At 34.5% G+C, this 14282-nt stretch overlaps 1 long non-coding RNA gene across 1 annotated transcript; it reads left to right on the top strand.

The window, feature by feature from the left end:
• The first annotated feature begins 7247 nt into the window (after positions 1-7247).
• On the top strand, positions 7248-11196 carry LOC149946402 (uncharacterized). The gene is made up of 2 exons (XR_016480679.1): positions 7248-7363; positions 10948-11196. It is a non-coding gene; the product is annotated as an uncharacterized LOC149946402 (long non-coding RNA).
• Positions 11197-14282: the final 3086 nt, after the last annotated feature.

The raw sequence follows: 14282 nt of genomic DNA, 5'->3' as shown, positions 1-14282 counted from the left end.
ATATTATGAAATAGTTAGCAAACTAGAAATTTTTAACACTTCAAAATATAATTTCCAAAAATAACTAAAAAATGTTATCAATAGTAAAATCTTATTTGTATAAAAATATTAAATATAACTAGAAACACTTCCTAAAAATACAGACTTTTTGTTTATATAAAAACTGTAAGAACAAGTAAAAAAGATTTTAAATTAAATTTAACAAGTTGGCAAGTCAAAATATACCTCTCCTCGGAAGAGTTTGCCATTGGGCGTATTAACTAATGAAAACGGCACTTAACGTTATACCGCCATGTTCAGAGCTTCCTCCTAAAAACGTAATCCCGGTCCTAGCCCGACCGGTAGAATAGTTTTTATATAATTAAAACAAATATTACAAATGTTATTGCCTTAAACAAATTTAAAATATCAATAGAACAAAAAACCAACTTTAGACCAAAAACGTTATTAAATTAACAAAGCAACAAAAATGAGAAATAAAATACAAAACTAACATGTATAAGATGGCTCACGAAACTTAAATATATACACGTGCGAGAAACTATTTTAAAGACAAAAACCAACCCAATGTATTATAGGTCTTTTAACTTAATAAATAAATATATTTTAGTTTCCCCAAACGTTGTGTAGTCTTTTTTACCTCTTCAACTGTGTTTATTATAGGTCTTAAACAATCAAATATATACGGAAAACCAACGTTAAAGTGAAACTAAAAACTAAGCAAAAGCACTGATAAAAACTGTGTTGACTCACCACGACAACCCAACGAAGCCGGTAAAAATCAATGCAAAAAATTGACATAAATTATCCCTCACATTATTAACACTTTCGATAAACTAAATAAAACCAGAAAAATAACCAATAGAAAAATAGATAATAATAACCCAACTAAGCAACAAGTTAATTAGGAATCAAGAAACAGGCAATCCAAATACCAAAGGTAATAAAAATTGTAATAGCCGAAATAAGCAAGGAAAAGATCTATATTAATAACCCTATCAAACAACAAAGTAATTCAAATTCTTAGAAATCCAGATAAAGTCAATATATTATTTTACGACTGTATCCCCCGCCCCTTTAAATCTCCCATGTGGCGGCCGCCACGGCCGTACTACATATGCCTCCACTATTGAAATTTCTTTCCCCAAACGGATCAACTCCCCAGCTAGTCAAGCTATGGATTCCCCCACGAATATTCTACGTAAAAGAATCTATATCCATGGGATAAAAATTGTAATAGAAAAAACCAAAAACACCTTACCATTAACAATCCGCGGCTTATAACGCACACAAAAAAACCCTCAACTGAGTAGTGAAGGCTAAACGACCAACCATTGCCCCCTGGATAGAGAAGGCCAGGATATCGAACTATTTTTCATCTTAAAATCTTCCGGAGTTTTCGAGAATTTCAATCTGGTTTTATCCGCTAGAAGGCGCTATTTGTCCCAGTAATTTTTCTGGTCAGAGGTCATGGTAGAGTAGGATTTAATTTGTTTTGACTGCTTGATACTTTTTATATTTATTTGCAATGAAGTTGAAATATTTTTGTAAAATTCGTTCTATTTAAAACTAAGAAAATTCAAGAATTATAAATGGTCAGGATTTTAAATTTATCATGTTTACGTTTATAATTATAGAAAAAATTATCGTATATAACTTTGCTTTAGCCTTGTCAGGCAATTATAACATTAACGCAGACATTACAATAATATTTAACTTTCTTTTAGGACACCATCATCATTATAAGTTGCGTATTATAATAATAGAATGGTGGAAAGCTATCATCATACTACTAAATTAAAAATTCTTAATTGGATCTTTTCAAGTTTCTTTGTCATTTACTCGTCTACAATCAAAATATCAAAAGAGAGCTCTGTAGTTGAAACATCACAATTGATCTGTGATAATGATCAAAAACTGAAACTGTCAAAAAGCCTTGGAGTCCCCTATCAACCAACTTTGTAATGGCGGAGCCTCTAGTTCAAAATTCGAATGATTTTGTTGCATCACTTCCTGGTCTTAGATCCTCAAATTAAATGGCGTTGGAAAAACAATGTTATAAAAAAGCTTTAAGTGCCTCAACACTTCAAGTTGTTACGTCAAATGTTGGAAATGTCATGAAAATATTACACCGCAAACGACTTTTTCTTGAAAATAGCATTAACAACAAAGACATTAATTTAAGTCCATTCGCGCAGAAGAAAATCAAAGTAAATAAGGACTTTTATTCTCCAGAATTATTTAGAGGCACCTCAACTGATGATATGAAAAATATTCGTGAATCTCACTCTGAACAAATTTTAGAACTAAGCCTTTCTCCAATTCTAAGAACTATCCAAGCACCAAATAAGACTACTGATGAAGAGAAATCTACCTCAATTCAAAATCAATCTACCTCTATTGAAGAATCAAGTATCTCCGTTCAAGAACAATGTATATCCTTCGATGAGGCTAAATTGTCAATCCAAAATACGAAGAAGGTTAAAGCGAAAATATGTAACCGAAATTTAAAATTGTATGAAACCACTCGAAAGCAAATCCGAAAAATATCTAAACTAAAGAAACAATTAGATCAAGCCAGGGAAAAAGTTATAACTCTCCAATTTGAAAAAAAAAAATTAAAAGCTTTGATGAAAAATAAAATGTCACTTTAGGCTTTTAAAATCCAAGAAACTAGTGACACAGGAATTATAAAAGCTAATTTTCTATTAAAACAAATATATGCTTTTGGCAAGAAGAAAATTTCAAATTTAGAATCTACGTTGAAAATCTGTTCCATATGGCATCAAAAGTCACCAAGAGCAAACCGATATTTCCGAGAACTTAAAGTGCTACAATTGCCTCATACGAAAACTTAAAAGAAATTTCTAGGCCATGTTACAGGAGCAACTGGAGTTTCATCATTAGTTAAAGCTAGACTAAGAGCAGATTTTTTGAAAACTCGTAACAGCCAAGAGAGACTCGGATCAATCATAGTTGATGAGATGAAAATTAGAGCTAAGTTGATATATGATAAACAGCTAGATATGTTTCTTGGGAATAATGATATTAGTGCCGAAAAAATTGGGGTGTCGGACCAACTAGCCACACATTTGCTCTGTTTTCTCTTCCAAGGTCTGTCAACCAATTATCGATTACCAGTAGCATATTTGTTTACTGCAAAATTGGATGGTGAATCTTTATATACACTTTCTTTAAATGTTATAAAGGTGGTTGAAGCAGCTGGGTTTGTGGTGGTACGAATGGTTTCAAACAAGGCAAGAACAAATTTTTCAGCTTTTAAACAACTTGGAAATGGAGAACTACAACCAGAAGTACCACACCCAAATGATTCCACTAGAAAGCTGTTTCTGACTTTTGACCAAAGTCATATTTAAAATATTTTACGCAGCCAGGTTCTTGAAAGGGATCTTGTTTTTATTGCGCTTGTAATAACTTAAAAATATGTTCGACGTCTGTATCAGCTACAGAAGAATAATGTCATTTAACCCGTGAGGTACCTCACAAGGAAACATGTATATCCAAACAATATCGAAAAGATGAATGTCCGAAGAGCTGTGGATTATTTTTTACAACCCGTAACTGCAGGTCTTAAAACTCTGATCAGTTTAGGAGAATTTCATCGTGATAATATTAAACACGTTGAAACTACAATTTTTCGAATGGAACAATTAAGGAAGTGGTATGAAATCCATAACATAAGTCACAACAAATATGGTATTTTCTACCGAAATCCAAATAAAATGCCTTTTACTGATATTGAAGATGAAAGATTTGAATGGCTTCTAGAAGAATTTCTTCGTATGATCAAAATGATTCAAGACAACGCAACTCTCAAGATGGAGAAGATTAGTGATGAAACATACAATGCTTTGACACTAACCACACAATCAACAATTCTTCTAGTCAAATACTTAATAGAATCTGGATTTCATTATGTCCTAACGAACAAACTATCAAGCGATAGTGTGGAAATGTGTTTAGTCATACCCAACAACTTGGAGGCTACAATGATACCATGGATATTCGAGCCTGCTTGACAGCAATTGAAAATACAATAAAAGTGGGTCTACAACTGAAACAGATATATTTAATTGTGCAAAGAAAGACAAATCCAAAAAAAATAGTTGAGAATTTGGTGGAATTAAGGGCGGAAGAGGTTCCTCTAAATGTACTTTTAGAAGACTTGAAAAAGAAAATTCCTTCGCATGTTATGAAAATTATAGAAGAAATTAATTCACTACAAATTAATAACCCTTGTAGAGTTTCTAAACACACGGTATCTGTAGCCGTAGTAGGTGGATACATTTTTAAAATAGCGGAAGAATTGTAAGAATTGTCTCGAGAAGCTTTACCAACCCAAGTCAAATGCTCCATTGTTCAGACTAATTTTCTTCCATGACAATGGGGGTCTAAAATATCCCAGTCACTATCTAGTCAACTTACTAAGTAAAATTAGTGAATAAGTAAAGGATGATAAAATTAGCGAATAAGAAGATTAGCCTTTTGTTCACTCGAAGACCAATCGGTGCGAGCTATTAGTAAGTTTTTAAATTTCTTCAAATTTGTTTAAGGTTTAGCTTTATTATCCCTTTTCTTAATGGACTTATCTACTTATTCGCTAATTTTATCATCCTTTACAATGCAGTCCATAGGTGGTTCCTTTTAACTTAACATTGCGTATATACTTATCTCCACCACTCTCTCCCTATTCGGCTTTCCGTTGCTATGTAACTCGTATTGAAATTTTTAATGTTTAAGCTTAGTTTCTCTTTTCGGTGTTATAGTCGCAAGCCAGATTTCCCGCACGGTAGTGACGAGTCCCAAATAGGACGAAACAGGTCTACCGTTGGAATTTCTGGCTATTCAATTTAATTTAATTTAGTTTTTCACTCGAAGATCTATTTGGTCCGAGTTTCGCGCCTTCTTGTTTGCTCGAAGACCTATCGGTACGAGCTATTAGCATGGATTAAACACTAAAGGATGTTCCACGAGCTAAGATTTCAATGCCAAGTTCGCGTTGGCTCGGTCGTAACGTGTTTCCTCCCCCCGCGCTTAACTCCCCTAGGGGCACCGGATATGATTTTGTAGCGCCATCTCATATTTTTTTAAATAATTTCGCGGGTTTTTGGAATTTCGTGATTTTCGTCTGCTCTTTTAGTTGAAGATTATAACCACATGGATCACAACACGCTTCTTTTATCAATCTTCAATTTCGTTTAAAATTACAAATAGTAAATAGTGAAAAGGCTGAATCTGCCAAGCTTCAAATCCTAAAATAAAGCCGAATACATATTAAAATGAATGTAAATATTAAGATAATCAAGCATGGAATTGCACGCCCGTTTGTTTGCCCCTGGAGAGAAAACAATTTCCGGTTTGCGGGCTCACACCGCTAGGTGGCAAGGTTACAGAGTATTTTTGCGTTTTTTCGATCGTGGAACATCCTTTAGTGTTTAATCCATGCTAGTAGTAAGTTTTTAAATTTCTTCAAATTTGCTTAAGGTTTAGCTTTATTTTCCCTTTTCTTAATGGACTAATCTACTTATTCATTAATTTTATCATCCTTTACAATGCAGTCCATAGGTGGTTCCTTTTAACTTACTAAGTATAGTGGTTGATTTTGTAAAACAAGTTCTCCCTTATCTTCCTCGACAAAAAACATTTCTTATCATCAACAATTTGTTACTTCCTCCATTTACAAAAGCATTAACATGCTCTTGTGATAGCTATGCAAATACAGCTAAACTTATGCTCGAAAAATTCACAAAACCACTTCTTGTGAATTTTGCACATGATGTTACTGATGTTAAAGAAATGGTAATTTTTTTAACCAGAAACCTTTATCCAGGAACTATTTAAAATTGTAAAATAGTTCAACATTTTGGTTTGCAAATATTATATTTAAACGTACATATAAAATTGGTACATTTATTCATTTTAAATAACCCATTTTATCTGCTTTAATTTATCATCTCTTTAAAATTTCATTTTCTAATCAAGCGCCTTTTCTTTTACTCCAATAAGCGCTACGTATCGGACATTCTGGCTCTCTTCATTTTAATTTATTTTCCACCCATGTTGGAAATTTGATATCCTGGCCTTCTCTATCCAGGGGGCAATGGACCAACGTAACCACATTAATGAAAATGTATCACACATTTAAAGCCGATAAGAAAACACGTAAAATAACTTACGAGTAAGGTAAGGAAAACAAAAAGGCATAAGAGCACTTTGTAAACAACTTGAAATTGTTTTCGTAAATGAACCACTTCACTTGAAAAGTAAATACCGATAGACCGCGCTAAAACAAGATTGTACCTTTATAGGCCTAATTTCATCCGAAAAAAATGTTATTATTATTAACTATTAATATACTCTTCCGCTTAAGCTGAGTTTTTAATTTTCAGTGAAGCGTAATATATATCGTTGGTTCTGTGGTAGAACGCTGTCATGCAGGAGGGCTCAGGTTCGAATCTCGCTCGATACTACCTCATAATGACCATAAGACGTATACCGTGAACATTTGGTGGAACAACCTGTAGAAGTTGGAAAGTAGTTACCCAGTAACATGATACGAACAAACACACGACTCAACACGACATGATACGAGAAACCACACGACACAGCACAATACGCACGAATGGGTATCGTACGCAGTGAAAGAACCGCGTAATCGCGTATCTTGCAACAGAAACCACAGAAAAATGAGATACGTGGTTTTGGAAATAAATGCCTTTTAGAAAACATTCTACAAAATCCCAAAACTGCGAACGCGTGCCGCAGCGAACAACAGCCAGATACACCCTCCCCCCTCCATACACACTCACAGACAGACACACATCCACAGAAACAAACACACCTCAACAGATAAGCTGATTGTAAAACCCTTCCTAGGGAACTAGGTAAAAATTATTTATTTGTGTTTTTTAGAAATATAATACAAAGAAAAATTTCTGTATACCCGAAGAAAGTGCTGTACAACGAATGTTGGAGTGCAGAACAAACAGTTTTTGAATTGAATTGATTAGTCACTTTACATCACTTTGATATTCGTAGTCAACGATATAATTCTACGTGACGTTTCGAAACGAAATAAACCTTTACAACTTCAGGTAAAAGTTCGTAAATAATGACCTCCAATGTTGCCGACTACGTGATATGGTTAATCACATTACACAACATATTGAAATATAAGTAGCTGTATTTTAAGCCAGTTGTTTATTTTCGTTGCGCGTTTTAGGAACTACTATTGTCTAAGTCTGGTTTTACCATTTCGTAAAGCCATCTTTGTAGTAAGAGTACACCATGAAGTTTCTCGTCATTATTTGCGCTTTGGGTCTCATCTTGGCGAGTATAAAAGGTAAATTATAATTCGAAATTAAAGAGATTAATAAGCGGTTGAAGCTATTTCGATATAACAAATGTATTCGGCTCAGCCAATATATTATAGAAGTATATAAATTAATAACCAACTTTGTATTAGCTGAGAACGGATTTTGGATTAGCATAAAAGTTATATTAGTTAAACCAGATGTGGATAATGGGGAGACTTGGCCTTACTTAAGTTGCTTTTACATGTAAGAGTGTAGTGTAGTGATTAATTGGGATATTATGGATTTTAACAAGGTGATTCAAGTTAATAAAAACTGTTCATATTTTTACAAATTAATGTTTGTTATTATTCCCTGTAAATGAAAGACGCCAATGTTTCTATTTATTATTATCGAGGGGCAGGTCACTTCCATTTTGGGTGCGTCTTAATCATAGGAGCAGGATTTAATCATTTTAATCAGATTCAAACATTTTAATTAGATTTAATCATTTTAATCACGATTTAATCAATTTAATCGAGTGCGGTAAATACGAAATAATAATTTTAATCACATATTAAATTATTCTAATCAGCTAGTTCTAATCTCGCACAATTATAATCCATCTGATTCTCGTTCTAATTTCTAATAGCGATTTAATCATTCTAATCATGATTTAATCGTTTCAATCAGGATTTAATCATTTAAATCAGATTTAATCGTTTCAATCAGGATTTAATCATTTAAATCAGATTTAATCGTTTCAATCAGGATTTAATCATTTAAATCAGATTTAATCATTTAAATCAGATTTAATCATTTAAATCAGATTTAATCATTTAAATCAGATTTAATCATTTAAATCAGATTTAATCATTTAAATCAGATTTAATCATTTAAATCAGATTTAATCATTTAAATCAGATTTAATCATTTAAATCAGATTTAATCATTTAAATCAGATTTAATCATTTAAATCAGATTTAATCATTTAAATCAGACTCAATCATTTAAATCAGACTCAATCATTTAAATCAGATTTAATCATTTAAATCAGATTTAATCATTTAAATCAGATTTAATCATTTAAATCAGATTTAATCATTTAAATCAGATTTAATCATTTAAATCAGATTTAATCATTTAAATCAGATTTAATCATTTAAATCAGATTTAATCATTTAAATCAGATTTAATCATTTAAATCAGATTTAATCATTTAAATCAGATTTAATCATTTAAATCATATTTAATCATTATATTAATTGATTAAACATGATTTAATCAACATAATCGTGATTAAATTTAATTTAATCAAAATAATCACGATTAAATCGGATTTAATTTTTCGAGGGGTGCGTCGTTAATCAAGGAAGTGACCTGCCCCTCGATTATTATCTATATATATATATAACAAGTGGGCCCGGCAGTCCCAAATAATAGTTTCACACTAGCCAAGCTTTACGAACACAACGAATAGTAGTAGAACCGGTAACGGAAACATGGACAGATAAAATAAACGGTCGAGAAAAACCGCTCTAAATATTTTTGCGGAAAATATGGGAACCGCTCGAAATATGTTTGCCAAAACGCCGCCATTGACGGAAACGGCAGAAGATCGCCGAATCCCGATTACCCAGCTTGCTAGGTTGTTAGTTGTCGAACTCGCGTTAATTTTAGGGATTGAAATCTGGTATAACTATAGGAGAATATGACTAGCTTTCTACGGCCTTTCCCTCTCTGGTTTAAAACGCGACCGTAGGAGGATTCTACCGTGGCGTAAGAGAACGACCTTATTGCGGACGGTGAGAATCCTACCGTGGCGTTCGAAAACGGCGTGTTTGCGAACGGCGGCGGCGGCGGGGACTGTAGCGGCTACGGGAGTTTTACTCTAGCCTATACTAGGCTCGTGTAAAACTAAAAACTGGTGTTTGTATATATACTTGTTACCATCTAAGCCCAAGGTAATTGTCCGATTTGCACGAAATTTGGCCTGTGGCAATGTGGCCCCTGCCGCCAGGTTTTAGGGGCGTCTTGAGAGAGTAGTTTTTGACCACGGGACCAATAACCGGTGACCGCAAGACCGAAACCCCTGACCTCGCACTGTCAAGAGACGCTGGCATTCAGGCGCTGACAAGAAAGAGACACGGGAGTTATCTCTCTCTGTTTGCCGCACTTAGCTGCTGCATGACACGACATTCGACCCTTTTCACTTGCGTTCGTTCTCTTTTCAGCCCCCCCTCCATCTCTATCTGTGTCACGCAGACACCTTTGCCCGGGCCAGTGCCACAGAGTTATTTCGGCTGCGTTCGTTACTCGCCAATCTGCTTACTGCCGGTTTTCACTGGGCGATTTTTGTGCGATTTTCGTATTTTTTTTCGGAAAAGGAAAAACATTTCCTGTTATTTTTGCGAAATTCGTGTTTTTGCGTCGTGGGTCCTATTTCTAATTTTGCGATATATATTTTGGTGCGTTTTTTCCCCTTAGACGTAGACCAATCATAGCCAGTCTTTTAGTCACGTGATTTAGGAAACCGAGGGAGCGCGTGTGTTTACCATTTTCAAGTCGCTATTATGAAATTTCGAGATAAGACCTATAGGCCTAGCTCTTCGACCTGATATAGTATATCATCAGCGGTCTGCACTCTGCAATGTATATAAGTTAAAATGACAAAAATGAATTCTGAAGCTATTGTAGAAGAGATTAGAAAATACCCATATCTTTGGGATAAGAAAACTCGAGCTACAAAGATGTAATCATGAAAGACAATAGGATGAAATCTATCGCAACAATGTTAAAATGTCTAGTGTATTGTTTTTTTTCCAACTTCGATACAATAAGTAAACTTTAAGGGTATTAATAACTTCGACAACTACGTTGTCCTCCATGTTTGTTTACAGACAACATCCTTTTTATTTTTATTTTAACACGAGTCAGTTCTGTTCCGGTTCCGTATTCGAAATTTTAAAAAAAATTCGTTTCGCCTATTGAAAACTCACAAGTGAAAAACTAATTTTGGAAAACGGATTTTACGTTTTCCGCTCTTTTGGCGAAATTATATACGCAAAGAAAATCGCCCAGTGAAAACCGAGTGTAATTCAAATGGAGAAACTTAAAATATACAAAAACGCTTTATCATAATTACATCGTAAACTAATCAAAGAAAACAAATACATGTTAATATTACAAGATATGATATTTGGCACTATTAAACGTTTGCAATTTAAAAATGCCTATTTACTATTCTAAAACCCCAATTTACTCAACTAGCTATAATGTAATATAATTTTAAAATAATTTTTTATTCAAGTGTTAATTTTGAAAAACTACCTTTAAAAATAGTTTTAACAGGGCTATAATAAATACAATGATCTATTCTATATAATATTATCTCTTTTCTATATCATGAACAAATAATTGTATTTGTGGTTGTTCTATAATTGGCATCGCTGGGATTTTGGTTTCGCAAATTTCGGGGGAAGGAACGTGGTCCTGTTCCTCTCCCCATTACGCCACTGCTTTGTTCGTACGTGCTGAGCAGAGTGACGGACAGTGCTTTTGAGAACCTACCTTATCGAATACAATTAAGTTCGACGTCGTTTATGTATTGGCCGTTTTTTTATTCCGTTAACAGTTGTCCAGGCCGGAGAGTGTGGCCGATGCAAATTTCAAGCGTGCGGTTGCTTAATTAACCCGAACGCCAATTACGAATGCGATCTCATAAGCAAAGATTCCGGTTGCCCAGCTGGAACGCAATGTTGTGAAAAATGTTGCGGCGGCAGCGCTTGTAAGCCGTGCTAATCTCACGTGCTTCTTGTCATTTGTTTCTTATTTGTACGGATGATAGCAAAACACTAATAAAGTCCTCAATTATAAATAGTCATTATTTATGCTCATTATAAAAAGTACGATTTCATTGAATCTGCCGTGTAATTATTAGGCCAATAGAGCTGAAGCTATAGAAAAAACTTTTCGAGTTAAAGCTCAAGAAAAAGTCTTATACCAAATTGATATATTAAATGCTGAAGAGACATTGAATTGAAACTTAATGTTCCCAATTTTCCAGAATTAAATACTACTTTTCACAGCGATGTGTGAAAATTGCACTTTCAATTCTAGTAGTCAATTGATGGCAACCCTTTAAAACTGAAAACTGTTTAAGATCTCTAAGTCTTTTTAAGATATAAGGGTCGTTGTAGATGATAAACCAATATTAAGCGTAGATATTATTTGTTTTAATCTTTCATTTCTTTTAAGTAAACATTTTTCAAAATTGTTTTAAGTCCAGAATTTTGAATGAAAAATATTTCCAACAATTACGTTTTTCTTCTGCTTTAACTAACACTGCCAGAAAATTTACGAACTATACCTTCGAAACTATTTTCGTTAAAATTGGCTGGCTTGTGGGTTCCATATAGAAAGGCAAAAAACCGCTATCGAAAGTTTCATAAGAGAACTTTATCTCTTAGGTCGTTTTTAATTAAATAATTAAACAAGGATTGAGTACCTTTCCCCTTTAAGTGCATTCCAAAATTTGCATTGTGTGAACACTATTCCATATAAATCAAAAAAAAATTTCAACAAACTACAATTGAAAGATTCAACACAGAAATTTTATACTATTGACGTTTCTGGCGCTACTTGTGGCGTTCATTGCGGATGTAATCCCTTCAATTGTTGGCCTCTTTCGTAAAGAATGCGTTAGATGTTTGAATCGTTTCCAAAGGTCGGGCCGAATTTCAGGTAGTTCCTCCAGTTCTTACATTCTTTCAATCAGACATACCTTTCCGCTTCCCAAATCACGTCATTTTCTAGCCCCACCCTTAAAAATCAAACAATTCTGTGATCCTTTAAGCTTTTACACACCATTTCAAACAATGAACGGTGTAAAAACAATTATTGAAAAAATAGCATATCGTAAATTATCAAAACATATTTTATTAATATTTGAATACTCAATGATCATGAATATTTTAGTAAAAAGTGGGTCATTGACATTCAACAGGTTGATGGAACAAACATTTCTTTTTAATAGCGGATCGCTTTCAACAGAAAAGTAGTTTCAATAAAGGGCGCGGGTTCCAAGGGCGTATTTAAGGGGGGAGGTGCCTAATAAAAATCAGTTAAACTTCCGTCAGCACCCTCCCTTAAAATTTTCCCTCAACCCCCCCCCCTGAAATAAAATCCTGGATACGCCCTTGGCTGGTTCTGGTATTGGCGCCGCCATAGCTGTTCATTTATCAACTCTTGGATGGCCTGGCCCTAAACGACATCAACCGTGATGCCTCGCAGTCGACTATTCTCAGGTGTAGGGAAAATGAATCGGTTATTGACATCATTAGGCGTCACGAAGGAAGATGAAGCTGCAAATATCGTTAGGCTACAAGCGTCATCGACCATTTTGGTAAATTGGACGTTTTAATAAACAACGCCGGAATCGCATTACCATCCTCCGCTGGCGAGTTCGAAGAGACAGCAGACGTTGAAAAAACAATGAATATTAATTTTATCCGTGTTTTCCGAATGGCAGCACTGGCAACGCCTTACTTGAAAGTAAGTCAAGGTAACGTAGTCAACGTTTCGAGCGTCACCAGTTCGTGTCCCAACCGAAATGGGGCGGCCTACGGAGCTTCGAAAGCGGCGTTGAACAATTTCACCAAAACAACGGCGCTAAAGTTCTGTCAGTACATGAAGACGAGACACGCCTTGAGTAGAGTGGCTCTTCCGGCAGAAATCGCCCAACCAATTGCCTTTCTGTGTTCGGACGACGCCTCCTTCATCACGGGTAGGGATTGCAATTGCTGGATCCCCCATCCAGCAATCCAGCTGGATCCAGTGCATTTTTCGGTCTGCTGGATCCAGCACCACGCTAGCATCGCCTCTCAAAAAAACTCCTGTGAGTTCTCCATGGAAAACTTCCGAGGAGAGGTATATTTTGGCTTTCCAACTTGTTGGGCATTTTTGATAAAATTGTTTTTTTTTTGTTATATTTATAAATTGCTGGATTCGCGTCGGATCCAGCTGTATTGATGTCGGTCCAGCAAAAATCCATCTGGATTGAAAACCATGCTGGATTGCAATCCCTAATCACGGGGGCTTCGTTCGTGGTTGATGGCGGGTTCTTTCTGATGAACTAAAAATTACCGCGTCCTTTAAAAGGAGTATATTAAGTTACATTATTCATATGGTGGATCGTCTTATAATTTTTCCACCATTAGTTACATTAACTAGAGGTTACTGGCGCTAGTTACGTTAAAAGCACGGCTTAGGGCTTTTTTGAATGCGATGTAAAATATAGTCCTTGTAAAGTGTTTAAATTGGTTAGGGTTAGCGGTTTGTGATGTATTTTAGTTAAATTATATTTTAAATTTTCAATTCGTGGTTTTAACTATTAAACACGTATAGCTTATTTCTTAAAGCAAAAAAAACACAATAACAAAATAAGCTTTGTCAGTTTATATTTAACTACTACCTTTCTTCAGAAGTGACTAAACGTAGGAACAGTTCCAAATGTCAGTCATTTCTTTACCTGGGTCTATGAATTCGCGAATCAATGGGTAGACGTAGTTTTTCGTAATTCAGGTTTGATTTAAGTTGCGTAAAGTTTAGGTTAAGTTCATGTTACGGCTAGGTGAAATTAGTTTACTTCATAAATTTTCACAAGTCACGAATCGAAATATTAGCCGAGGATTAGTAAACCCATAAATAATTTAATAAAACATGATTCTTTACTAATCAGTGTGAAAGGTAGTATTTAGAGGTTGGACTCTCGTAAGGAACAGATATTAAGATATAGTTAATAGCAATTTTGGTAATAATTTCCAAACAACAAATATATTTTATAAATGTTCGAAAATATGGCCATTGGGTTTTCTCTCCATTTGAAAACTGATATGCATATTAATCAGTTGGACCTTGGAACTGTATACATTTTCAAGTATTTTTCTTAATTCTAACCATTGAAACCGG

This window comes from Leiobunum rupestre, chromosome 4, assembly GCF_980474605.1.
Source record: "Leiobunum rupestre chromosome 4, qqLeiRupe1.1.hap1, whole genome shotgun sequence".
NCBI classification, from domain to species: Eukaryota; Metazoa; Arthropoda; class Arachnida; order Opiliones; family Sclerosomatidae; genus Leiobunum; species Leiobunum rupestre.
Note: the sequence above shows the minus strand (reverse complement) of the source record. Positions and strands in the feature narration are given on the sequence as shown.